The sequence below is a fragment of the Lissotriton helveticus genome, unplaced genomic scaffold (assembly GCF_964261635.1).
Source record: "Lissotriton helveticus unplaced genomic scaffold, aLisHel1.1 SCAFFOLD_984, whole genome shotgun sequence".
Lineage (NCBI taxonomy): Eukaryota > Metazoa > Chordata > Amphibia > Caudata > Salamandridae > Lissotriton > Lissotriton helveticus.
The window spans coordinates 74169-101849 of NW_027611758.1; the positions used below are offsets into that span (position 1 = coordinate 74169).

Here is a 27681-nt window from a genome sequence, read left to right on the forward strand (position 1 = left end):
GGAGTTGAAACTTATTTTGTAGTTTGTTGAAAGTGAGTGGCAACGGACCATCAAACAGCTGGTGAGGGAAGTGTATACCCTTCTCTATCCAAGTAGGATTATTCAGTGGTTTCCCTTTGTATAGCAGTTTGGTATTGTTCCACAGCGATTCCCACCGTGATTTACAAAATTGGTGCGGTAAAAATTTGCTTACATGAAGGAGGGCAGCCTTCCTGTTTCTGAGGATGGTACCTGAGGATACAGTGGGTTGTGGCTTGGTAGTGAGGAGGGTGGAGGGGGGAAGGCCTTGCAGAAGGGATTTTTCCACCAACAGCCACACCGGGGAGTAGTCTGAGTGTGAAGTTAGCCAAAAAGACCCTTGTCTGGCTAAGAATGCGGTTTGATAGAGCTTAAAGTCAGCCAGATTGACGCCTCCTAGGGATTTATCAAGCGTAGTTTTTTCATGCTAATTCTGGCTTTTTTCCCTTGCCAAAGGAAAGAGGAAATTATTTTATCAAGTTTGGAGAGGAATTCTTTGGAGAAGGTGAGGGGTAGCATAGTGCTCAGGTAGTTGATTAGTGGCGATATCATCATTTTTATAGCTTCAACCCTTCCCCACCAAGTAATAAAGCGTGGGGACCAACCGTCAAGGATTCTTTTAACTTTTGTCAATGTCAACGTTTCGTTGTGTATGATGGTGCTCATTAATTTGTCGGTAAACTCTATCCCTAAATATTTTATAACTCCTGTTTGCCAAGTTAGACCCGAGTTACCAAGAACCTCTTTGGTGGTGAAGATGTTTAGTGGTTTAACCTCGGATTTGTCTTTGTTTAGCTTGTATCCCGACAAGTTCGAGTATTTGCTGATTGAGGTCATAAGACCCTCGATTGATTTGGCCGGGTTTTCTGTCGCAATCAAAATATCATCAGCATATGCTGCTAATTTTATCTGAGTATCTCCAAAGGAGACTCCCTGAATGTCTTCATTCCTTTTGATGTCAGTTAGAAGGGGTTCAAGGGCCAAAAGGAAGAGTGCCGGTGAAAGTGGGCAGCCCTGTCTGGTGCCTTGGTAGAGGCGAAATGGGTTGGAGAGGGTGCCATTGATTGCTATTCGAGCCGAAGGAGAGGAGTAAAGGGCCATCACCATTGTGATGAAGGATTGTCCGAGGTTGAATGAACGCATACAGTATTGAAGAAAAGACCATGATACCTTATTGAAGGCCTTTTCAGCGTCCTGGGTGATCACGACCATCGGAGATTGGGAGTTGTTAGCTTTCTCCAGTATATGGCACAGAAGTCTGGTATTGTCATTTGACATCCTGTGTTTCAGAAAGCCAACTTGCGACGGGCTTATTAATTTGGGAAGAACAGCGTTTAGGCGGTTTGCTAGGATCTTGGCATATATCTTGCAATCAAGATTTATCAAAGAGATGGGGCGGTAGTTTTTGGTGTGGAGAGGGTCTTTTCCCTCTTTAGGGATCACGATTATGTTAGCCTCACTCATTGAAGGTGAGATACATCCACTGGATGCCGTAGAGTTGAGAACAGTGTGGAGCGTAGGGGTAAGTTGGTTTTCAAAGGCTTTATAAAAAGATGCAGTGAAGCCATCTGGGCCGGGGGCTTTGTTATTTTTTAAAGATTTGATGGCCTCTGTGATCTCTGTTTTACTGATGGCGGATCCTAATCGTAGTTTGTCAGCTTCTGATAGTTTAGGAAGATCGAGAGAATCAAGATAGTCGGTGCAAGCTGCTATGTCCAGCGGCTTGTCGTTCTTGTAGAGCTCTTCATAGAAGGATTTAAATGTATCTAGGATTTTAGTTTGATTGGTGTGGGTAATATTTGTGGCGTCTTTTATTGATGATATGGTTGACAGCTTTTGCTTATGTTTGAGATACGAAGCTAGCAATTTACCTGCTTTATTTCCTTCGCAAAGTTTTAGGGCTTTGAAACGGTTAATCCAAACGCCCGCTCTTTTACTAGTTATGGCATTGTATTCATATTTCTTTTTAGTGAGGAGGTCGAGGGGTTTGTGGTCTTGGGGGTTGGCCTTGTGCTGGTCTTCTAGGATTCTGATATCTAGTTCCAATTGTTCCAGGTCTTTGTTTAATTTTTTATTGGTTTTAGCTCTAATATTTATAATGACTCCACGGATTGTGGCCTTAAGAGCGTCCCATAGAGTGTTAGGTTTGGTATTAGCGGTATTGTTTAGGAGTAAGTATCCCTCAATGGCGTCCCCTATCTTGAGTTTGTCCTCTGGGTTGGTTAGAATTTCATCATTAAAACGCCATCTTCTAGGTGGGCGAATCAAGCGGGAGCCTGCAAGTTTGGTGTGAATACATGCATGATCGGACACCAGTTTGGGAGCAATACCAGTTTCTTCAATCAGGTGTGCGAATGAGGTGGATAACAAAATGAAATCAATACGTGAATAGGAGTTATGTGGAGGAGAGTAAAAGGTGTAGTCTCTCCCATCGGGGTTCTGTAGTCGCCAAGAATCTTTGAGACAGTAGCGCTCACAGAGGCGTAGAAGGGGTGGAATGAGCATTTGGATTGTCTATCTAGTAAGGGGTCTAGGGGCAGGTTAAAATCACCCCCCACTATTAGTAGTTCATCTTGGGGGATATGTTCGATGGACCGAGAGACTGAGTCCCAGAATGTGGGATCATCGGAATTAGGGCCATATATATTCACTACGTGAATGGGATCATCCTCTCTACGTAGATGAGTCACTAGTAACCAGCCTTCTGTATCGTGAGTGTTTGATAGCAGTGTCAGATTGGCATTTTTCGACAACAGTGTGATTACTCCACCTTTCTTTTGTGGCGCAGGAGAGGACAGGACATGGGACGACCAATGTATGTTAAGGAATCGCAAGTCATCTTCAGATAGCTTGGTTTCCTGCAGAAGGACGATGTCTCCTTTTGTTTTTGCCAGATAGTCGAACACTTTCCGCCTTTTCACCGGGTGGTTAAGTCCTTTGACATTTAGTGATATTACTTTAAGATCGTCTTTGATTGAGTTGGAGTTAGCCATCTGTGAAATATTTTATCGCTCGGTGGAAAGCTGGCGGTGTGATGTGTGACAAGCGAGTTGTTGTGACAAGTTCGAGCACCTTACTCTGACAAAATCGGATAAGTTTCGATGCAACCTTTATTAATAAGACGTATAAGTAGGAGTATTGAGATGCGTGCCTGCAGCCTGGGGTGTGGATACAATAAGGGATAAAGTGGACTTGGTGTGGTGAGTTGTGCATGGTATCTCTGTGAAACTTAAACATCATCATAAAAAACAGGATGTGATACAAAATGAGGAGGAACCTACTGAGACTCTGACAAGCGTCTGCTCCTATATCCTCTCTCTTTTCCCCTTCCTCTAGGTGACCTCTCCCTCTCCCCCACCCTCCCTCCCCCCCAAATACGTACGTAGGGAGTACGACGACAGTACCATGCTACGCAAAACAGGAATAACAATAACAGTAATGAGTACATATTATCAATCCCAAGATGAATGTAGACGGTTAGTATAACCAACAAGAAAGTGACACAGAATACATTTTTTAGCAAAAATATGCATAAACAGGTCATAAAAAGTTTTGACCTAGTATGAAGCAAGTAGGTAAAGAACTGTTTTAAGATTATGAGTCTATCTAGTAAATACGCCCATGGTATACCAGTTGGGATGAGCTGCCGCCATCAAGTGTTAAGTTTGTGGAATATTAAGACCAAGTTTGGAGGCGCTACCTTGAGATGAGCAATTTGTATTGTTTGTACCCATTGTTCTAATTGTAACAATCTGCGTGAGGCAAAATCATTCAGAATCGTAAACAGTCACATATTACACAAAGTCACTGTGATGGCCATAGAGGCCACGATTACAAACTCACGGTACTGAGGAATCGATGAGCCTGACAGGCAGTACTTAGGAACGCGGCCAAGAGCCGAGTAAAGTTCTACGGTGGAGGATCCTATCGAGGCAACCGCTGCTGGACCACTGGAGGAGTGATGAATGACATGGAACTAACTGGCTACGTCTTGTTGACTCGGACAAGTGGTCTTTCTTTTGTTGGAGAGACCGGTTGATTGATCCATTTCTTGCGTTGGGCATTCTTCGAGATGATGCGCCAGGTCTCTCGGGTCCGTGAAGAATCTTGGACCATTTATCATAATTCTGAACTTGGCTGGTCCTGCGAAAGAGAAGGGGATGTTCTTGGATCTAAGTTTGGGTCGGAGGTCCAGGAAGCCCTTGCGTACATCCACCGTGTCTTTGGAGACGTCCTGCGTGAAGATGATCTTGTGGCCTTCCCAGGTAATGGAGTGATTTTTCCTTGCATATTGGAGAATCAGTTCAGCGTGTTGATATCTGAGCGACTTGCAGATCATTGGCCTGGGCCCTTCAGCATTCCTGCTCGTGAAGGTAGGGATCCTATGTGCCCTGTCCAGTTCGAGGCCATGTTGGAACTCAGTCTTGGTAACCATGGGGATCCATGATTCTAGAAAGGCCACGCAAGAGTCAGCATAATTTTCTGCGTTTTCTGGTATGCCGAAAATTCTAACGTTGCCCCGTCTGTTGCGGTCCTCCAACTCCGCATTATGGCGTCTGAGGGCGTCGGTGGTGTTTTCCAGGCGCTGGATTCTGGATGTTGATTGTCGCGACAGATCTTCCACATCGCTAATCCGTTGTTCTGCGGCTCCCAGGCCTGAGTTTAAAGCGCTCATGTCGGCCCTAATTGCGGTCAATTCGAGTTGCATTGAGTCTGTATTAGCTTTGGTTGATTTGGAGATATCCGTAAGGTCTGACAGTTTCTTCAATATCATCTCCATTGTAGCCGCCATGTCTGCTCTGCTTTTGATGGGTGAGTCGGAAATCAGAGGCTCTGGTTTCACCTTTTTTGGGTTGTTCCTGTCTTCTCTGTTTGCCATTGTGCTAGGGACGTTTGGCACTATTAACCTCGCTGATCTTGTGTAGCAGGAGCTTGGTTCAAGAGGGTCCAGATGGCGAGTGCGATAGAGCAGTGGTCAGTGTCCAATGCGTGGGCAAGAGTTGGTGGGCAGGAGCCTAAAGCCACACGGCTCCAAGGGTGGTACGTGTCAGTCACCAGAAGCACAAGAACGTGGGCAGATTATCGTCTTCGTTAGTGCTGGATTTGAGTTGGTTCAAGACCTCATCAAATAAGGAAGAGCTAATGGGACTCACTTATAGAGGACCGCCTCCACGTGGTAGTAATAGCAATAGCAACACCCCAGCACTCATTCCCCAGCTTTCCGCCTCCACGTGGTAGTGATGGCAATAGCAACTCCCCAGCGCTCATTCCTCATGTTGGCATTGGTGAAAGTAAATTGTTGGTCTGGGGGCTTATGTTGGACGAAGTTACTGCCTCCTGATTTGAGTTTCGCCGACTTGTTAGGGATATCAGGGCCAATGAGGTGCTCTCCCTACTCTCCCTGTACTTAGCTGAGTAGGAGCGTGGTTGGTAGAGATTCCTCTGTTGTTGAAAAACAGTGGGGCAGTGTCCCAGTCGAAATTTGGCTAAGCGCTGGTTAGATCACCTCATATAGTGTCAGGGGGAAGAGGATGAGCACTTTTCCTTCGTTTGCTTGCTCCCTAGTCGCTCGTTTAAGCGCTCGCGTTACTGAGGAGCCGCCATTTTAGGGTCAGGCAGGACGCGCTGATCAAATAAATGATGCGGGCGGATAGGTGGTAATCCTCACCTTAAAAAAAGAGATCTGTGTGGCTTTGGAGCGGCTCATGTTCCCTCGGGTGTTTCGGTCCTGATCTGCGATGGTAGGGTGCGAAGACACTACCTTCCGTCAGGCGACGCCGTCCTGACATCGTTATTTACAACAAGGGGTGGTGATGGACAGAGTCTCTGAATTACGCAGAGTACTCTCACCCAGTCAAGAGATCAGGGCTAGATCCAACACCGTTTTTTAGCTCATTGCACCATCCCAGTTTCAGAACCTGGCTGTATGCAAATTAGTCTGTCCCTGGCCCAGTGCATCATGGGAACAGGGCAGACCAGACTACAAAAGCCAATTCTTACACTGGGAAGGAAACAAGCTTCCGGGGACCGGTTTCTCGCATTTCAGCCGTCTTCGGCCCGGCTTGCTTGAATCCTGATGGTGCAATGAGCAAGGGACTCACATCTGAGTATACCCTTAAACGCTTAGGGTGGACAAAATTATTTACAACAAGGGGTGGTGATGGACAGAGTCTCTGAATAAAGCAGAGTACTCTCACCCAGTCAAGAGATCGGGGCTAGATCCAACACCGTTTTTTAGCTCATTGCACCATCCCAGTTTCAGAACCTGGCTGTATGCAAATTAGTCTGTCCCTGGCCCAGTGCATCATGGGAACAGGGCAGACCAGACTACAAAAGCCAATTCTTACACTGGGAAGGAAACAAGCTTCCGGGGACCAGTTTCTGGCATTTCAGCCGTCTTCGGCCCGGCTTGCTTGAATCCTGATGGTGCAATGAGCAAGGGACTCACATCTGAGTATACCCTTCCACGCTTAGGGTGGACAAAATTATTTACAACAAGGGGTGGTGATGGACAGAGTCTCTGAATTAAGCAGAGTACTCTCACCCAGTCAAGAGATCAGGGCTAGATCCAACACCGTTTTTTTAGCTCATTGCACCATCCCAGTTTCAGAACCTGGCTGTATGCAAATTAGTCTGTCCCTGGCCCAGTGCATCATGGGAACAGGGCAGACCAGACTACAAAAGCCAATTCTTACACTGGGAAGGAAACAAGCTTCCGGGGACCGTTTTCTGGCATTTCAGCCGTCTTCGGCCCGGCTTGCTTGAATCCTGATGGTGCAATGAGCAAGGGACTCACATCTGAGTATACCCTTCCACGCTTAGGGTGGACAAAATTATTTACAACAAGGGGTGGTGATGGACAGAGTCTCTGAATTAAGCAGAGTACTCTCACCCAGTCAAGATATCAGGGCTAGATCCAACACCGTTTTTTAGCTCATTGCACCATCCCAGTTTCAGAACCTGGCTGTATGCAAATTAGTCTGTCCCTGGCCCAGTGCATCATGGGAACAGGGCAGACCAGACTACAAAAGCCAATTCTTACACTGGGAAGGAAACAAGCTTCCGGGGACCGGTTTCTGGCATTTCAGCCGTCTTCGGCCCGGCTTGCTTGAATCCTGATGGTGCAATGAGCAAGGGACTCACATCTGAGTATACCCTTCCACGCTTAGGGTGGACAAAATTATTTACAACAAGGGGTGGTGATGGACAGAGTCTCTGAATTAAGCAGAGTACTCTCACCCAATCAAGAGATCAGGGCTAGATCCAACACCGTTTTTTAGCTCATTGCACCATCCCAGTTTCAGAACCTGGCTGTATGCAAATTAGTCCGTCCCTGGCCCAGTGCATCATGGGAACAGGGCAGACCAGACTACAAAAGCCAATTCTTACACTGGGAAGGAAACAAGCCTCCGGGGACCGGTTTCTGGCATTTCAGCCGTCTTCGGCCCGGCTTGCTTGAATCCTGATGGTGCAATGAGCAAGGGACTCACATCTGAGTATACCCTTCCACGCTTAGGGTGGACAAAATTATTTACAACAAGGGGTGGTGATGGACAGAGTCTCTGAATTGAGCAGAGTACTCTCACCCAGTCAAGAGATCAGGGCTAGATCCAACACCGTTTTTTAGCTCATTGCACCATCCCAGTTTCAGAACCTGGCTGTATGCAAATTAGTCCGTCCCTGGCCCAGTGCATCATGGGAACAGGGCAGACCAGACTACAAAAGCCAAGAGTGGTCTGATTAATTCAGACACTCTGTTCATCACCACCCCCTTTTCTGAATCGTTTTTGGCCACTATAGGTGTGGCAGGGTATACTCAGACATGAGTCCCTTGCTCACTGCTCCATCAGGATTCAAGCAAGCCGGGCCGACGAGGCTAAAATGCCAGAAACCGGTCCCCGGTGGCTTGTCTCCTTTCTGGTGAAGAATTGGCTTGGTATTTTGGTCTGCCCTGTTCCCATGATGCACTGGGCCAGGGACAGACTAATTTGCATATAGCCAGGTTCTGAGCTGGGATGGGGCAGTGAGCTAAATAACGGTGATGGATCAAGCCCTGATCTTTGGACTGGGTAAGAGTGGTCTGCGTAATTCAGACACTCTGTTCATCACCACCCCCTTTTCTGAATCGTTTTTGGCCACTATAGGTGTGGCAGGGTATACTCAGACATGAGTCCCTTGCTCACTGCTCCATCAGGATTCAAGCAAGCCGGGCCGACGGGGCTGAAATGCCAGAAACCGGTCCCCGGTAGCTTGTCTCCTTTCTGGTGAAGAATTGGCTTGGTAGTTTGGTCTGCCCTGTTCCCATGATGCACTGGGCCAGGGACAGACTAATTTGCATATAGCCAGGTTCTGAGCTGGGATGGGGCAGTGAGCTAAATAACGGTGATGGATCAAGCCCTGATCTTTGGACTGGGTAAGAGTGGTCTGCTTAATTCAGACACTCTGTTCATCACCACCCCCTTTTCTGAATCGTTTTTGGCCACTATAGGTGTGGCAGGGTATACTCAGACATGAGTCCCTTGCTCACTGCTCCATCAGGATTCAAGCAAGCCGGGCCGACGAGGCTGATATGCCAGAAACCGGTCCCCGGTGGCTTGTCTCCTTTCTGGTGAAGAATTGGCTTGGTAGTTTGGTCTGCCCTGTTCCCATGATGCACTGGGCCAGGGACAGACTAATTTGCATATAGCCAGGTTCTGAGCTGGGATGGGGCAGTGAGCTAAATAACGGTGATGGATCAAGCCCTAATCTTTGGACTGGGTAAGAGTGGTCTGCTTAATTCAGACACTCTGTTCATCACCACCCCCTTTTCTGAATCGTTTTTGGCCACTATAGGTGTGGCAGGGTATACTCAGACATGAGTCCCTTGCTCACTGCTCCATCAGGATTCAAGCAAGCCGGGCCGACGAGGCTGAAATGCCAGAAACCGGTCCCCGGTAGCTTGTCTCCTTTCTGGTGAAGAATTGGCTTGGTAGTTTGGTCTGCCCTGTTCCCATGATGCACTGGGCCAGGGACAGACTAATTTGCATATAGCCAGGTTCTGAGCTGGGATGGGGCAGTGAGCTAAATAACGGTGATGGATCAAGCCCTGATCTTTGGACTGGGTAAGAGTGGTCTGCTTAATTCAGACACTCTGATCATCACCACCCCCTTTTCTGAATCGTTTTTGGCCACTATAGGTGTGGCAGGGTATACTCAGACATGAGTCCCTTGCTCACTGCTCCATCAGGATTCAAGCAAGCCGGGCCGACGAGGCTGAAATGCCAGAAACCGGTCCCCGGTAGCTTGTCTCCTTTCTGGTGAAGAATTGGCTTGGTAGTTTGGTCTGCCCTGTTCCCATGATGCACTGGGCCAGGGATAGACTAATTTGCATATAGCCAGGTTCTGAGCTGGGATGGGGCAGTGAGCTAAATAACGGTGATGGATCAAGCCCTGATCTTTGGACTGGGTAAGAGTGGTCTGCTTAATTCAGACACTCTGTTCATCACCACCCCCTTTTCTGAATCGTTTTTGGCCACTATAGGTGTGGCAGGGTATACTCAGACATGAGTCCCTTGCTCACTGCTCCATCAGGATTCAAGCAAGCCGGGCCGACGAGGCTGAAATGCCAGAAACCGGTCCCCGGTAGCTTGTCTCCTTTCTGATGAAGAATTGGCTTGGTAGTTTGGTCTGCCCTGTTCCCATGATGCACTGGGCCAGGGACAGACTAATTTGCATATAGCCAGGCTCTGAGCTGGGATGGGGTAGTGAGCTAAATAACGGTGATGGATCAAGCCCTGATCTTTGGACTGGGTAAGAGTGGTCTGCTTAATTCAGACACTCTGTTCATCACCACCCCCTTTTCTGAATCATTTTTGGCCACTATAGGTGTGGCAGGGTATACTCAGACATGAGTCCCTTGCTCACTGCTCCATCAGGATTCAAGCAAGCCGGGCCGACGAGGCTGAAATGCCAGAAACCGGTCCCCGGTAGCTTGTCTCCTTTCTGGTGAAGAATTGGCTTGGTAGTTTGGTCTGCCCTGTTCCCATGATGCACTGGGCCAGGGACAGACTAATTTGCATATAGCCAGGTTCTGAGCTGGGATGGGGCAGTGAGCTAAATAACGGTGATGGATCAAGCCCTGATCTTTGGACCGGGTAAGAGTGGTCTGCTTAATTCAGACACTCTGTTCATCACCACCCCCTTTTCTGAATCGTTTTTGGCCACTATAGGTGTGGCAGGGTATACTCAGACATGAGTCCCTTGCTCACTGCTCCATCAGGATTCAAGCAAGCCGGGCCGACGAGGCTGATATGCCAGAAACCGGTCCCCGGTGGCTTGTCTCCTTTCTGGTGAAGAATTGGCTTGGTAGTTTGGTCTGCCCTGTTCCCATGATGCACTGGGCCAGGGACAGACTAATTTGCATATAGCCAGGTTCTGAGCTGGGATGGGGCAGTGAGCTAAATAACGGTGATGGATCAAGCCCTGATCTTTGGACTGGGTAAGAGTGGTCTGCTTAATTCAGACACTCTGTTCATCACCACCCCCTTTTCTGAATCGTTTTTGGCCACTATAGGTGTGGCAGGGTATACTCAGACATGAGTCCCTTGCTCACTGCTCCATCAGAATTCAAGCAAGCCGGGCCGACGAGGCTGAAATGCCAGAAACCGGTCCCTGGTAGCTTGTCTCCTTTCTGGTGAAGAATTGGCTTGGTAGTTTGGTCTGCCCTGTTCCCATGATGCACTGGGCCAGGGACAGACTAATTTGCATATAGCCAGGTTCTGAGCTGGGATGGGGCAGTGAGCTAAATAACGGTGATGGATCAAGCCCTGATCTTTGGACTGGGTAAGAGTGGTCTGCTTAATTCAGACACTCTGTTCATCACCACCCCCTTTTCTGAATCGTTTTTGGCCACTATAGGTGTGGCAGGGTATACTCAGACATGAGTTACTTGCTCACTGCTCCATCAGGATTCAAGCAAGCCGGGCCGACGAGGCTGAAATGCCAGAAACCGGTCCCCGGTAGCTTGTCTCCTTTCTGGTGAAGAATTGGCTTGGTAGTTTGGTCTGCCCTGTTCCCATGATGCACTGGGCCAGGGACAGACTAATTTGCATATAGCCAGGTTCTGAGCTGGGATGGGGCAGTGAGCTAAATAACGGTGATGGATCAAGCCCTGATCTTTGGAATGGGTAAGAGTGGTCTGCTTAATTCAGACACTCTGTTCATCACCACCCCCTTTTCTGAATCGTTTTTGGCCACTATAGGTGTGGCAGGGTATACTCAGACATGAGTCCCTTGCTCACTGCTCCATCAGGATTCAAGCAAGCCGGGCCGACGAGGCTGAAATGCCAGAAACCGGTCCCCGGTAGCTTGTCTCCTTTCTGGTGAAGAATTGGCTTGGTAGTTTGGTCTGCCCTGTTCCCATGATGCACTGGGCCAGGGACAGACTAATTTGCATATAGCCAGGTTCTGAGCTGGGATGGGGCAGTGAGCTAAATAACGGTGATGGATCAAGCCCTGATCTTTGGACTGGGTAAGAGTGGTCTGCTTAATTCAGACACTCTGTTCATCACCACCCCCTTTTCTGAATCGTTTTTGGCCACTATAGGTGTGGCAGGGTATACTCAGACATGAGTCCCTTGCTCACTGCTCCATCAGGATTCAAGCAAGCCGGGCCGACGAGGCTGAAATGCCAGAAACCGGTCCCCGGTAGCTTGTCTCCTTTCTGGTGAAGAATTGGCTTGGTAGTTTGGTCTGCCCTGTTCCCATGATGCACTGGGCCAGGGACAGACTCATTTGCATATAGCCAGGTTCTGAGCTGGGATGGGGCAGTGAGCTAAATAACGGTGATGGATCAAGCCCTGATCTTTGGACTGGGTAAGAGTGGTCTGCTTAATTCAGACACTCTGATCATCACCACCCCCTTTTCTGAATCGTTTTTGGCCACTATAGGTGTGGCAGGGTATACTCAGACATGAGTCCCTTGCTCACTGCTCCATCAGGATTCAAGCAAGCCGGGCCGACGAGGCTGAAATGCCAGAAACCGGTCCCCGGTAGCTTGTCTCCTTTCTGGTAAAGAATTGGCTTGGTAGTTTGGTCTGCCCTGTTCCCATGATGCACTGGGCCAGGGATAGACTAATTTGCATATAGCCAGGTTCTGAGCTGGGATGGGGCAGTGAGCTAAATAACGGTGATGGATCAAGCCCTGATCTTTGGACTGGGTAAGAGTGGTCTGCTTAATTCAGACACTCTGTTCATCACCACCCCCTTTTCTGAATCGTTTTTGGCCACTATAGGTGTGGCAGGGTATACTCAGACATGAGTCCCTTGCTCACTGCTCCATCAGGATTCAAGCAAGCCGGGCCGACGAGGCTGAAATGCCAGAAACCGGTCCCCGGTAGCTTGTCTCCTTTCTGGTGAAGAATTGGCTTGGTAGTTTGGTCTGCCCTGTTCCCATGATGCACTGGGCCAGGGACAGACTTATTTGCATATAGCCAGGTTCTGAGCTGGGATGGGGCAGTGAGCTAAATAACGGTGATGGATCAAGCCCTGATCTTTGGACTGGGTAAGAGTGGTCTGCTTAATTCAGACACTCTGTTCATCACCACCCCCTTTTCTGAATCGTTTTTGGCAACTATAGGTGTGGCAGGGTATAGTCAGACATGAGTCCCTTGCTCACTGCTCCATCAGGATTCAAGCAAGCCGGGCCGACGAGGCTGAAATGCCAGAAACCGGTCCCCGGTAGCTTGTCTCCTTTCTGATGAAGAATTGGCTTGGTAGTTTGGTCTGCCCTGTTCCCATGATGCACTGGGCCAGGGACAGACTAATTTGCATATAGCCAGGCTCTGAGCTGGGATGGGGTAGTGAGCTAAATAACGGTGATAGATCAAGCCCTGATCTTTGGACTGGGTAAGAGTGGTCTGCTTAATTCAGACACTCTGTTCATCACCACCCCCTTTTCTGAATCGTTTTTGGCCACTATAGGTGTGGCAGGGTATACTCAGACATGAGTCCCTTGCTCACTGCTCCATCAGGATTCAAGCAAGCCGGGCCGACGAGGCTGAAATGCCAGAAACCGGTCCCCGGTAGCTTGTCTCCTTTCTGGTGAAGAATTGGCTTGGTAGTTTGGTCTGCCCTGTTCCCATGATGCACTGGGCCAGGGACAGACTAATTTGCATATAGCCAGGTTCTGAGCTGGGATGGGGCAGTGAGCTAAATAACGGTGATGGATCAAGCCCTGATCTTTGGACTGGGTAAGAGTGGTCTGCTTAATTCAGACACTCTGTTCATCACCACCCCCTTTTCTGAATCGTTTTTGGCCACTATAGGTGTGGCAGGGTATACTCAGACATGAGTCCCTTGCTCACTGCTCCATCAGGATTCAAGCAAGCCGGGCCGACGAGGCTGAAATGCCAGACACCGGTCCCCGGTAGCTTGTCTCTTTTCTGGTGAAGAATTGGCTTGGTAGTTTGGTCTGCCCTGTTCCCATGATACACTGGGCCAGGGACAGACTAATTTGCATATAGCCAGGTTCTGAGCTGGGATGGGGCAGTGAGCTAAATAACGGTGATGGATCAAGCCCTGATCTTTGGACTGGGTAAGACTGGTCTGCTTAATTCAGACACTCTGTTCATCACCACCCCCTTTTCTGAATCGTTTTTGGCCACTATAGGTGTGGCAGGGTATACTCAGACATGAGTCCCTTGCTCACTGCTCCATCAGGATTCAAGCAAGCCGGGCCGACGAGGCTGAAATGCCAGAAACCAGTCCCCGGTAGCTTGACTCCTTTCTGGTGAAGAATTGGCTTGGTAGTTTGGTCTGCCCTGTTCCCATGATGCACTGGGCCAGGGACAGACTAATTTGCATATAGCCAGGTTCTGAGCTGGGATGGGGTAGTGAGCTAAATAACGGTGATAGATCAAGCCCTGATCTTTGGACTGGGTAAGAGTGGTCTGCTTAATTCAGACACTCTGTTCATCACCACCCCCTTTTCTGTATCGTTTTTGGCCACTATAGGTGTGGCAGGGTATACTCAGACATGAGTCCCTTTCTCACTGCTCCATCAGGATTCAAGCAAGCCGGGCCGACGAGGCTGAAATGCCAGAAACCGGTCCCCGGTAGCTTGTCTCCTCTCTGGTGAAGAATTGGCTTGGTAGTTTGGTCTGCCCTGTTCCCATGATGCACTGGGCCAGGGACAGACTAATTTGCATATAGCCAGGTTCTGAGCTGGGATGGGGCAGTGAGCTAAATAACGGTGATGGATCAAGCCCTGATCTTTGGACTGGGTAAGAGTGGTCTGCTTAATTCAGACACTCTGTTCATCACCACACCCTTTTCTGAATCGTTTTTGGCCACTATAGGTGTGGCAGGGTATACTCAGACATGAGTCCCTTGCTCACTGCTCCATCAGGATTCAAGCAAGCCGGGCCGACGAGGCTGAAATGCCAGAAACCGGTCCCCGGTAGCTTGTCTCCTTTCTGGTGAAGAATTGGCTTGGTAGTTTGGTCTGCCCTGTTCCCATGATGCACTGGGCCAGGGACAGACTAATTTGCATATAGCCAGGTTCTGAGCTGGGATGGGGCAGTGAGCTAAATAACGGTGATGGATCAAGCCCTGATCTTTGGACTGGGTAAGAGTGGTCTGCTTAATTCAGACACTCTGTTCATCACCACCCCCTTTTCTGAATCGTCCTGACATCGAGGCGCCATTTTAGCACACACCGATGTCGGCGCGTGGCGGGGTGAAAAAAACAGCTTTCGTTCACCAATAAGGGTCGGTAAGTCCCGTTTAAGGCTCCGGAGGGTGCCCCATGACTTTAGGCAGTAATGTCCGTGAACAGCAGCTGCAGCGTGTCGTGGTATCGGTGAGAAAGGGATCGATGTCGCTCTCCTGTAGTGCGGAGCTCCCGGTTAGGCGGCCATTCCCACTGCCGTCCAAGCCACGCCCCACGCCTGGCCTGTTTTATTGCATTACTTGCATCAGATTCTCCTAGTCCTGGCCTATGTTATTGCATTGTTTGCATAAAATTCTCCTAGTGCCTGGCCCGCGTTATTGCATTGTTTGCATCAACCCTAGTGCCTGGCCTGTGTTATTACATTGTTTGCATAAGATTCCTCTAGTGTCTGGCTTGTGTTATTGCATTGTTTGCATCAACCCTAGTGCCTGGCTTGTGTTATTGCATTGTTTGCATCCGATTCTCCTAATACCTGGCCCATGTTATTGCATTGTTTGCATACAATTCTCCTAGTGCCTGCCCTATGTTATTGCATTGTTTGCATAAGATTCCTCTAGTGTCTGGCCTGTGTTGTTGCATTGTTTGCTTCAATCCCAGTACCTGGCCTGTGTTATTGCATTGTTTGCATGAGATTCTCCTAGTGCCTGGCCTGTGTTATTGCATTTTGAGCATCAGATTCTCCTAGTGCCTGGCCTTTGGTATTGCATTGGTTGCATAATATTCCTCTAGTGCCTGGCCTGTGTTATTGCATTGTTTGCTTCAATCCCAGTACCTAGCTTGTGTTATGGCACTGTCTGCATCAGATTTTCCTAGTGCCTAGCCTGTGTTATTGCATTGTTTGCATCAACCCTAGTGCCTGCCCTTTGTTATTGCATTGTTTGTATCACTCCTATTACTTGGCCTGTGTTATTGCATTGCTTTCATCAGATTCACATAGTGCCTGGTCTTTGTTATTGCAATGTTTCATCAGACTCACCTAGTGCCTGGCCCTTGTTATTGTATTGTTTGCATCAATCCTAGTGCCTGGCCTGTGTTGTTTCCTTGTTTGCATCAGATTCTACTAGTGCCTGGCCTGTGTTAATGCATTGTTTGCATCAGATTCTTGTAGTGCCTGGCATGTGTTATTCCATTTTTTGTGTCTGATTCTCGTTATGCCTGGGCTGTGTCATTGCATTATTTGCATCCTATTCTCCTACTGCCAGGCCTGTGTTATTGCATTTTGAGCGTCAGATTCTCCTAGTGCCTGGCCTGTGTTATTGCATTGCTTGCATCAATCCTAGTGCCTGGCCTTTGTTATTGCATTGTTTGCATCAGATTCCCCTAGTACTTGGCTTGTGTTATTGCATTGTTTGCTTCAATCTTAGTACCTGGCTGTGGTATTGCATTGTTTGTATCAATCCTATTACTTGGCCTGTGTTATTGCATTGCTTGCATCAGATTCACATAGTGCCTGGTCTGTGTTATTGCATTGTTTCGTCCGACTCACCTAGAGCCTGGCCCTTGTTATTGTATTGTTTGCCTCAATCCTAGTGCCTGGCCTGTGTTATTGCATTGTTTGCATAAGATTCCTCTTGTGCTTGGCCTGTGTTAGTGCATTGTTTGCGTCAATCCCAGTACCTGGCCTATGTTATGGCTTTGTCTGCATCAGATTCTCCTAGTGCCTGGCCTGTGTTATTGCATTCTTTGCATCAACCCTAGTGCCTGACCTGTGTTATTGCATTGTTTGCATCAGATTCTCCTAGTGCCTGGCCTGTGTTATTGCATTGTTTGCATGAAATTCTCCTAGTGCCTGGCCTGTGTTATTGCATTGTTTGTGTCAGATTCTCCTAGTGCCTGACCTGTGCTATTGCATTGTTTGCATAAGATTTCTCTAGTGCCCGGCCTGTGTTATGGCATTTTTTGCATCAGATCTCCTAGTGCGTGGCCTATGTTATTGCATTGTTTGCGTCAGATTCTCCAAATGCCTGGCCTTTGTTATTGCATTGTTTGCATCACATTCTCCTAATGCCTGGACTGTGTTATTGCATTGTTAGCATCATATTCTCCTCGTGCCTGGCCTGTGGTATTGTATTGTTTGCATCAGATTCTCCTAGTGCCTGGCCTGTGTTATTGTATTGTTTGCATCAAGCCTAGTGCCTGGCCGGTGTTATTGCATTGTTTGCATCAGATACTCTAGTGCCTGGCCTTTGTTATTGCATTGTTTGCATCAGATTCTCCTAGTGCCTGGACTGTATTATTGCATTGTTTGCATCAGATTCTCCTCGTGCCTGGCCTGTTTTTTTGTACTGTTTGCATCAGATTCTCCTAGTGCCGCTCTTGAATGACCAGCGACATGTACAATAATAATGTAAGTAAGTCTATCGAACATCCAATAATTTATTTCTTGATCCAAAAACGGACGTAATCATATGTCCTCTTTCAATTGTATGTTCCATAAGTTGCTGTTTTTCAGTAAACCAGTCCTAGCAGCATAACTCGAAACAACAGTCTCGGCGAAGACTGACCCTCAATACAGCGCGATTCATGGCGCATCATCTTCTTTGGTTCCTAATCTAACATCAATTACTCATTCACCGAGGACGAACCATCATTTTTGTATAAACAGTTTTTTCACCTTGCGTCCCTCGCTGTGTTCACCCACATGTCACTCACGCCGTCACTCTTTGTTTCACTATCACTTAGTGCATAAAGCCCCCTTGGGTTGCCACCGCATTATATGCCTCCAGTGCTGCTTTTGACTGTTTTGTATAAAATATGTCCTTAAATATATGATGCTATATGCACTTCTAAAAACTGAAATATCTGAGTCTCTCTTCCTTTGTCGTCCATGTTCTTTGTAATGTCTTGTACATGCAAATATATCTCCCGCTCTAGTGAATCCAATTTAGATATTGTTTTATGCATATGTACACCCAGATCTCAATCTGGTGTACGGGTTATACTCCTGTTGCTTTTCCCCAAGTTTTCTTTACAGCATGTGCAAGATGTATTGAGCATATTTATAAATGCCTTCCACCAATATCTTCATTTCATGGAAAAAGTTAGAAGAAGGTTGAGACCTTTTCTTTTACCCGTGGAGCAAAAGCTGCTTGTTGTAGGGGACTACTGTCCCCACAACCACTCCATGACACTACTAACTACAGTAGTCAGTTTCCAGTAACGTGTCCCTGAACACCTACTAGGTCTTCCTTCTATGTTTGTGTTCTGAGCCCCTCCTTCTGCCCTCGGACCCACCAAGGATGTTTACTCTGTGTGTAAAGGCACTTTCGTGTACTGGATTCATGTGAGGTGCAGAGCCCATTTTGGGTGTCTCCCTTGTAACTACGTAGCCTCTAAAGTTGTGCGCTGTTCCATAACGTTAGTGACAATCTGCATTCTCTCCTCTCACTGCATGCCCTGCCACTGCTTTTTAGAGTCACTCCTCGAATTGAAATTCTTTGTAAAGCAGATGAACCTTGTAGGGAAGATTATAATCTCTTGGACACCACTTTGTACGTAATATCCCATACCTGGACCATCATTTTTTTTACTTTGCATGATTTACTATATGGTAAATACTCCCTTGAAATAGTGCTCATTTTGCCCATGCTTCAGTCCATATGAAACTAGTCTTGGCCCACCCTCCCTCTTGTCCGCACAGTACCCTGGATCCAGCAGCTATTACATGCTCATCTGTCAAAAGAACTTACAGACGGAATAGAACTTTTCCTTCAGCTAGACACTGAACACTCTCTGTTAGTAACTCACTGGATGCAATCCCATTGGTGCCTGGCCTGTGTTATTGCATTGTTTGCATCAGATTCACCTAGTGCCTGCCCTGTGTTATTGCATTGTTTGCATAAAATTCTCCTAGAGCCTGTCCTGTGTTATTGCATTGTTTGCATCAGATTATGCTCGTGCCTGGCCTGTGTAATTGCATTGTTTGCATCAGATTCTTCTCGTGCCTGACCTGTGTTATTGCATTGTTTGCATCAGATTATGCTCGTGCCTGGCCTGTGTTATTGCATTGTTTGCATAAAATTCTCCTAGTGCCTGCCCTATTTTATTGCATTGTTTGCATAAGATTCCTCTAGTGTCTGGCCTGTGTTATTGCATTGTTTGCTTCAATCCCAGTACCTGGCCTGTGTTATTGCATTGTTTGCATGAGATACTCCTAGTGCCTGGCCTGTGTTATTGCATTTTGAGCGTCAGATTCTCCTAGTGCCTGGCCTGCGTTATTGCATTGTTTGCATCAACCCTAGTGACTGGCCCTTGTTATTGCATTGTTTGCATCAGATTCCCCTAGTACTTGGCTTGTGTTATTGCATTGTTTGCATGAGATTCTCCTAGTGCCTTGCCTGTGTTATTGCATTGTTTGCTTCAATCCCAGTACCTAGCCTATGTTATGGCACTGTTTGCATCAGATTTTCCTAGTGCCTTGCCTGTGTTATTGCATTGTTTGCATCAATCCTAGTGCCTAGCCTGTGTTATTGCATTGTTTGCATCAACCCTAGTGCCTGCCCTTTGTTATTGCATTGTTTGCATCACTCCTATTACTTGGCCTGTGTTATTGCATTGCTTTCATCAGATTCACATAGTGCCTGGTCTGTGTTATTGCAATGTTTCATCAGACTCACCTAGTGCCTGGCCCTTGTTATTGTATTGTTTGCATCAATCCTAGTGCCTGGCCTGTGTTGTTTCCTTGTTTGCATCAGATTCTACTAGTGCCTGCCCTGTGTTAATGCATTGTTTGCATCAGATTCTTGTAGTGCCTGGCATGTGCTATTCCATTGTTTGTGTCAGATTCTTGTTATGCCTGGGCTGTGTCATTGCATTGTTTGCATCCTATTCTCCTATACCAGACCTGTGTTATTGCATTTTGAGCGTCAGATTCTCCTAGTGCCTGGCCTGTGTTATTGCATTGTTTGCATCAATCCTAGTGCCTGGCCTTTGTTATTGCAGTGTTTGCATCGGATTCCCCCAGTACTTGGCTTGTGTTATTGCATTGTTTGCTTCAATCCTAGCACCTGGCTGTTGTATTGCATTGTTTGTATCAATCCTATTACTTGGCCTGTGTTATTGCGTTGCTTGCATCAGATTCACATAGTGCCTGGTCTGTGTTATTGCATTGTTTCGTTCGACTCACCTAGAGCCTGGCCCTTGTTATTGTATTGTTTGCATCAATCCTAGTGCCTGGCCTGTGTTATTGCATTGTTTGCATAAGATTCCTCTTGTGCTTGGCCTGTGTTAGTGCATTGTTTGCGTCAATCCCAGTACCTGGCCCATGTTATGGCATTGTCTGCATCAGATTCTCCTAGTGCCTGGCCTGTGTTATTGCATTCTTTGCATCAACCCTAGTGCCTGACCTGTGTTATTTCATTGTTTGCATCAGATTCTCCTATTGCCTGGCCTGTATTATTGCATTGTTTGCATCAGATTCTCCTAGTGCCTGGCCTGTGTTATTGCATTGTTTGCATAAGATTTCTCTAGTGCCCGGCCTGTGTTATGGCCCTTTTTTGCATCAGATTCTCCTAGTGCGTGGCATATGTTATTGCATTGTTTGCGTCAGATTCTCCAAATGCCTGGTCTTTGTTATTACATTGTTTGCATCACATTCTCCTAATGCCTGGACTGTGTTATTGCATTGTTAGCATCATATTCTCCTCGTGCCTGGCCTGTGTTATTGTATTGTTTGCATCAGATTCTCCTAGTGCCTGGCCTGTGTTGTTGTATTGTTTGCATCAAGCCTAGTGCCTGGCCGGTGTTATTGCATTGTTTGCATCAGATACTCTAGTGCCTGGCCTTTGTTATTGCATTGTTTGCATCAGATTCTCCTAGTGCCTGGACTGTATTATTGCATTGTTTGCATCAGATCCTCCTCGTGCCTGGCCTGTTTTTTTGTACTGTTTGCATCAGATTCTCCTAGTGCCTGGCCTGTGCTATTGCATTGTTCGCATCAGATACTCCTAGTGCCTGGACTGTGTTATTGCATTGTTTGCTTCAGATTATCCTAGTGCCTGGCCGGTGTTTTGTTTGCATAAAATTCTTCTAGTTCCTGGCATGTGTTATTGCATTGTTTGCATCAGATTCTCTTGGTGCCTGGCCTGTGTTAGTGTATTGTTTCGTCATATTCTTCAAGTGCCTGGTCTGTGTTATTGCATTTTAAGCGTCAGATTCTCCTAGTGCCTGGCCTGTGTTAGTGCATTGTTTGAATCAGATTCTCCTAGTGCCTGGCCTGTGTTATTGCATTGTTTGAATCAGATTCTCCTAGTGCCTGGTCTGTGTTATTGCATTTTGAGCATCAGATTCTCCTAGTGCCTGGCCTGTGTTATTGCATTGTTTGCATTAGATTCTCCTCGTGCCTGGCTTGTGTTATTTCAGGGAGATGGGCAGATGTTATGGCGATAGGAAACCCCCCTCAACTCACAATAATATTCCAATCTTCTAGGTTAGAAGAAATCAGAAGTGCTTGAACCAAGGGAGCAGTTGAAAGTGTCAAAGGTGACTTATGAACAGCAAGGTAAAGACAGGAGTTGGCATTTGAGATGATCTTAAGTGAATTGGAAAGGAACGAGAAGAAGTGTGTGAATGGAGTTACTTTTGTTGTATACTTCGTAAAGAGTTACTGGAAATTTCGCAGCCCAACCTGATCCATCTCTTTTTCTAAAACTATTGTTGTTTAAATTAAATCTTGACCATATGCGTCTATCTTAAGCTATACCCTTAGCACTTGGGTACTCCGTGAGCGCCCTTACTTTGCTAAGTTACTCTGTCGACACTGGTAAAGCACCGCCTTTTCTTACATTACATGGTGGCCTGCCAAGGGTGGTGGATTGGTGTTCCTGTGCAACCACCCAACGTTTCTCATGCTAAACCCAATTTACCAAATACAATAGATTGGGTTTAGCGTGAGAAAACTGCGCCCTTTTAAACTAGGCTCCTTCCTTTTCTGACTTTGCATGCGTGCTGCACTGTGCAATACGCATACAAAGTGGGAAAAGCTTTCCCTCAAGTCTAGGCATAGTATTTTGTACAGGAAGGGTGTCCTTCCTGTACAAAACCAATGCTGGGCTCACACACACACACCCTAGAGCTCTGGTGCTAAGGTGAGTGCACGGCGCGGGGCTGCTGTAATCAGTGCCGGAGCAAGGTAAAGGGAAGGTGAGAGCCATATCTTTGAAAATATGGTGCTCGCCTGTTCCCTTCCTGTCGCGCCACGCAGCTCAGCCTCGTGGGGGGAGGGCTGCGCTGCATTGTGTGGAGATTTGGTAAATCTCCCCCAAAATGTCTTTTACAACTATTGTGAATTCTCATTCCATTATGTTTCAATTTAGTAATTTTAAATATCTTTACATCCAACAGAAAATAAGCCTTGAATGTGTGAAATGACCATCAATAATGAAGCGAATGCTGTAAATCTTCAATAATAGCAGAAATATTGAGCTACAGTATTCAGGAAAACATCAGTGCAGTCAGCGACAGAGGAACCTGCACACAAACTGACAGATCCCGGATGAAGCATCAAGGGCAGTTCAGTGATTGCAAGAGGCTGAGCTGTGCACCTCCACGCCACAAGACGAAGAAATGACCTTAGGAAAATTAAGGCAACAACAATAACAAACCGCCTCCTGTATAAACAAGTGTCCAACACCAGCTTTAATCATCGGATCGGTATGATGTGATTACCACAGTGGTCTATTTAATAAAATGATGACAAGCCATCATTCCGTGCTCTAGGAGAATTGTAAACTCTTTCTGGACAAACCACAGTAACCAGAGAAGAGCACAACAGAGCGGAGCCAAACAACTGTTGGGTAAAGGAAAGAGGAGTTCTTCTATCTACAATACAACAGACTGTCCCTATTTGCACCGGTCAGAAGGAAGATACATCTTTACCCTCAGGCGTGCATAGCCATAATCCAATCTAAAGGCACAATTACCTACAAAAACACCTTCTACGTATTAGGAGTGTGGCAAATATTTGGTGGTCGATATCGCATTTTTTTGTTAAAACAGAAATAAAACATGCAAAATACTGCACATATATAAAGTTTGTGAGAAAAACACAAGTGCTTTATCAGACATGTCGGCCCATCAGAAAATGCAATCATGGGATATAAACAAATATATACCCGACCCACAGACACTAACCAAGAAAAAGAATCATACACATGCAGCAAGAGCTTTAGTATGTCATCACTACTCAAGCTTCATCAGCACACGTACACGGGACAAAAACCATTCAAGTGCAGTGAATGTGTCAAGAGCTTTAGTAGGTTATCAAACCTCCAAAGTCATCAGCGAACACACACATGGGAAAAACCATTCAAGTGCAGTGAATGTGGGAAGAGCTTTAATTGGTTATCAAACCTTCAAAGTCATCAGCGAACACACACAGGGGAAAAACCATTCAAGTGCAGTGAATGTGGGAAGTGCTTTAGTAGGTTATCAGAACTACAAAGACACCAGCGAACACACACAGGGGAACAGCCATTCAAGTGCAGTGAATGTGGGAAGTGCTTTAGTCAGTTATCACACCTTCAAAGACATCAGCGAACACACACAGGGGAAAAACCATTCAAGTGCAGTGAATGTGGGAAGAGCTTTAGTTGGTTATCAAACCTTCAAAGACATCAGCGAACACACACAGGGGAAAAACTCTATCATTGTAGTGAATGTGACAGTAGTTTTCGCTGCTCTACAGCATTAAAGGATCATCAGCGAACACACACAGGACAAAAACCATTCAAGTGCAGTGAATGTGTCAAGAGCTTTAGTAGGTTATCAGAACTACAAAGACACCAGCGAACACACACAGGGGAAAAGCCATTCAAGTGCAGTGAATGTGTCAAGAGCTTTAGTCACTTATCAAACCTCCAAACACATCAGGGAATACACACAGGGGAAAAACCATTCAAGTGCAGTAAATGTGCAAAGTGCTTTAGTAAGTTATCAAACCTCCAAAGTCATCAGCAAACACACACAGGGGAAAAAACATTCAAGTGCAGTGAATGTGGGAAGAGCTTTAGTTGGTTATCAAACCTTCAAAGACATCAGCGAACACACACAGGAGAAAAACCCTATCATTGTAGTGAATGTGACAGTAGTTTTCGCTTCTCTACAGCATTAAAGGATCATCAGCGAACTCACACAGGAGAAAAACCTTTCAAGTGCAGTGAATGTGGAAAGAGCTTTAGTCAATTATCAGGACTACAAAGTCATCAGCGAATACACACAGGGGAAAAACGCTATAATTGTACTGAATGTGACAGTAGCTTTCGCTTCTCTACAGCATTAAAGGATCATCAGCGAACTCACACAGGAGAAAAACCATTCAAGTGCAGTGAATGTGCAAAGTGCTTTAGTCAGTTATCACACCTTCAAAGACATCAGCGAATACACACAGGGGAAAAACCATTCAAGTGCAGTGAATGTGCAAAGTGCTTTAGTGAGTTATCACACCTACAAAGACATCAGCGAACACACACAGGGGAAAACTATATGATTGCTGTGAATGTTTGAAGAGCTTTAGTCAGTTATCGACCCTACGAAAACATCAACAAACACACACAGGGGGAAAGCCACTCAAGTGCAATGAATGTGGGAAGAGCTTTAGTCGACGATTAGAGCTACAAAGTCATCAGCGAACACACAGGGGGAAAACATATAAGGGCACTGAAAGTGAGAAGGGCTTTTGTCAATTTTCGATCCCACACAGCCCTCAGTGAATACACTCCTTCATTTAACTCACATGGAAATAATCCTAGAGATGCAGAGATTCCGGAAAGAACTTAAGAACATCAAAAATAATATTGACCCGTCTAAGGACATAGACAAGAGCAGAACAGTGCAGTTATTGTGAGAGGAATGAATTACGGAAAAAGATCAAATTCAAATTATGTAGGACATTGAAATACCAGATGATAGAAGACCTGAATTGCAGTAAAGAAGAAAAACAGATAACAGTATTTGCAGAATTGTAAAAGTGTTTGTTTCCAGTGATTGTTCACTTCCGTACACATAGCAAAGTGACATGATGTACCAGGATACACAGTGGGAGACAAGCACAATGTGGATTAAAAGAAACATTGTTAATTTTTATTTGGTGAAGAAGAGATACAAAGAAAAACATTCAATCGCACCTGACCACACTGCCTGTAAAAGCAACACTGAACAATACTGGGACTAACAGCGGTATTTTCAGCTAACTTGTCGGATTAGTGATAAAACCTATAAACCCAACACACCCAGAGTGGACATGTTGTCAGGGCTCTGGAGATGGAAGCTTCATTGGTAAAATGCATGTATTACTATTAACAAATGCCACTGCAGTATATGTAATGAACTAAAGCGAAGCACAGGTGTTCAAGAAATAACCTATTTTCAGATATAAAAGAGCATATACCTTGTTTTTAAGTAACGTTTGGTGCATCTTTTACACACTGTTATCGGTTGATGGATCAGCTCGTGCCTCGTGCCTTATTACTAAGTGCGACCCGTGACTCCTCTCCGACTTGGCGATGTGGTGAAATAGCGAAATCCCACATCAAAAGCATATATGTCTCAGGAAAATCAGTTGCACTCCCAGCAACTCGTCTTCCATACTGATTGTCCCTTGTTCTCAAATGTTCTGAAGGATTTGTCATATGAATGACAGAAGTGGCAGTGACATTCATGAAGCTAAAGCTAACAGGAGTGTGTGGGAGATAGAGAGGGGGAGAGATAAAGAGAGCGAGAGAGACAAAGAAAGAGGGAGAAAAAGAGAGAAATAGAAGGAGGGGGAACAGCACGTTATTTGTACTCACCTAAAAATAGAAGAAGCAGGGGGCGCTAGAGGGCGCCAGGCAAGATGACCGCACATCTGTGAGGCTCCGCCGGACCGAGTTAACATCCTGCATTAATCCTGTACATCCTGCCTTTGCCACACGCAGATTTGTGCACAGTGTCTGACTGAACCCAAAAGGCGACATCAGCGGCTGTCTGAGTGCCGCCGACACCTCCGGTGACAAGCGCCGTTGCTGAGCGGATCTTCCGCGTGGAGCCAGGGGCCGATCTGGGACGTCCTGCGACTGCTGGGTGAGCTCGGAAACTGACGCCTGCGGAGAGCTACTACGGATTGTGGAGCGGTGTAGCAGCGGAGACGAGGAGAGCGGTACCTGGCGACGTGCGGTGTCGCCCTGGGCCGGAACGGAGCAGTGCGATGGACTCCGGTGCTCGCCCTTGCTGGTGGCGATGAGTGGGGCGGCGGCCTGGGACAGTCCGGGGCTGCGGAGGCGGCGCAGGGCCGTGCCGGGCTGCGCTGTGCCAACCGCGGCTGGCGGGGGTGGGGGCAGACCGGGAGGCCAGCTGAGCGGCGATAGTTTGGAAGCAGCCAGACCTGACAGTGACGCGAGGGGCCTAGTTACCTGCCTGAGGCCTGTAAATCGGAGCTGGAACTGGTGGCTGAGGGAGTGACCCACGTGTCATTGAGGCCTACTTTGCTGAGGAACAGGGGTCCTGCTGCGCGGTGATAGTGTGGAAGCGGCGGTACTGACAGCAATCCCAGACCACGAGGGCTGTGGGGGGGCCTTGCTACCTGCCTGTGGCCTGTTACACGGAGCTGGAGCCTAGTGGGGCGATCTGAGGCCTATAGTCGAACTATGCTGGTTGCTGGTGGTGAATCCCACGTGGTATTGAGGCCTTACTTGCTGCTGCACTGATACTATCTGCGCAATTGATTTCGATATTTGATTTGGATTGCAACATACGCCTGCTTGCTAGGGCAGGATATCTTTCCCTCGTTTTTAGGGCTCGGGCGGAGCCCGAGATCCTATTACTACAGAAAGAAAAAAAAGTGTGTTAAGGCCTTGGGAAAGACACATTCCTGAATTTTTTTATTATCTGAATGGTCATTGGTGTTCGCGGTGATGTATTTTTAGTAGTCTTGATGCTATTGGGCAGTTGGAAATATCGGGCGCCATTTTGGGCATATTTCGTGCGGTTACGTGCTCGAAAGTGCATTCATCTTAATTAGGAGCTGTCAGGGTGGCCGTGTAATGCATTCCAGATGGTGTGCGCGCGTTCACCAACTAGCAGTGTGTTTGTCGGGCGCGCGTCCTCCTCACGTGCACACAGGCATAGACGCCGTGTGCGGCTCCTTCCTGCCGGCCCGGGGAGCTGCTCTGCCGCTCTTTGGCTCACCCCCCGTCTCCCCGCCTGATTTACATTTAGTTTTTTCAAGTGCGTGCTTTTTTTCCCCCTGGCACCCCGGCCCCTTTAACAGAGTAGCTAAACAAGGGCGTATTTATAGGGCCGGTAAATTACTTTATCCCGCGGTGTAATTTATACACAGTGTACACAGATTCCGCAACACGCGGGTGCGTCGTCGCTTTTTTTAATGATTTGTTTATGATTTTATGACTGCGAAAGAGGCCGCGGTTTTCTATTAATCTGCCCTTTGTTTCCCATCGATCCCCCGGCGGTCAGCAGAGTCTCCCTAGTTTTTGAAGCCGGGAGCTTTATTTGACGTGAACGCGGAAAGACGAACGACCCTCGGAGGCAACCAGACCACGGAACATTACAGGGGCCAAGGGGGCATTTCCAGACTGCCACGAACTACGTACACCCTATGCACGCGGCAAAGCATGCATTTATTTAGCATCTGTGTTTATTTACTAAATATCTCGAAAGAAGGAAGTGGAAATAGTCCCTCAAATAACAGAAATGTAGCGGTGGGCAGTGATGCCAGCGAGATTTTGAGGGGTGGATGGCCCCTGCAGGGCCATTATAGCATTTACGATGAGTTTTATGTATTCGCACCATTAGGCTGTATTGTGCAGCGCTCTGCACTTTACTCCGACTTTTTGACTCGTTTAAACAAATGTGAATTCACTAGGAGCGCAGCTTCCAGCATTTGATGACACCCAGCGTCATTAAGCTGTAGAATGAAACTGGGTGTGGACGCTCTGAGACTTTCGGGTAATGTTCGCGCATTA

General features: G+C 47.0%; 1 pseudogene across 1 annotated transcript in view; it reads left to right on the forward strand.

The window, feature by feature from the left end:
* Positions 1 to 25451, forward strand: part of LOC144806661 (uncharacterized) — a 77696-nt pseudogene extending 52245 nt beyond the window's left edge. Inside the window, exon 3 of the transcript XR_013605867.1 lies at positions 22070 to 25451. The product of XR_013605867.1 is annotated as an uncharacterized LOC144806661 (transcript). The remainder of the gene's footprint in view (positions 1 to 22069) is intronic.
* Positions 25452 to 27681: the final 2230 nt, after the last annotated feature.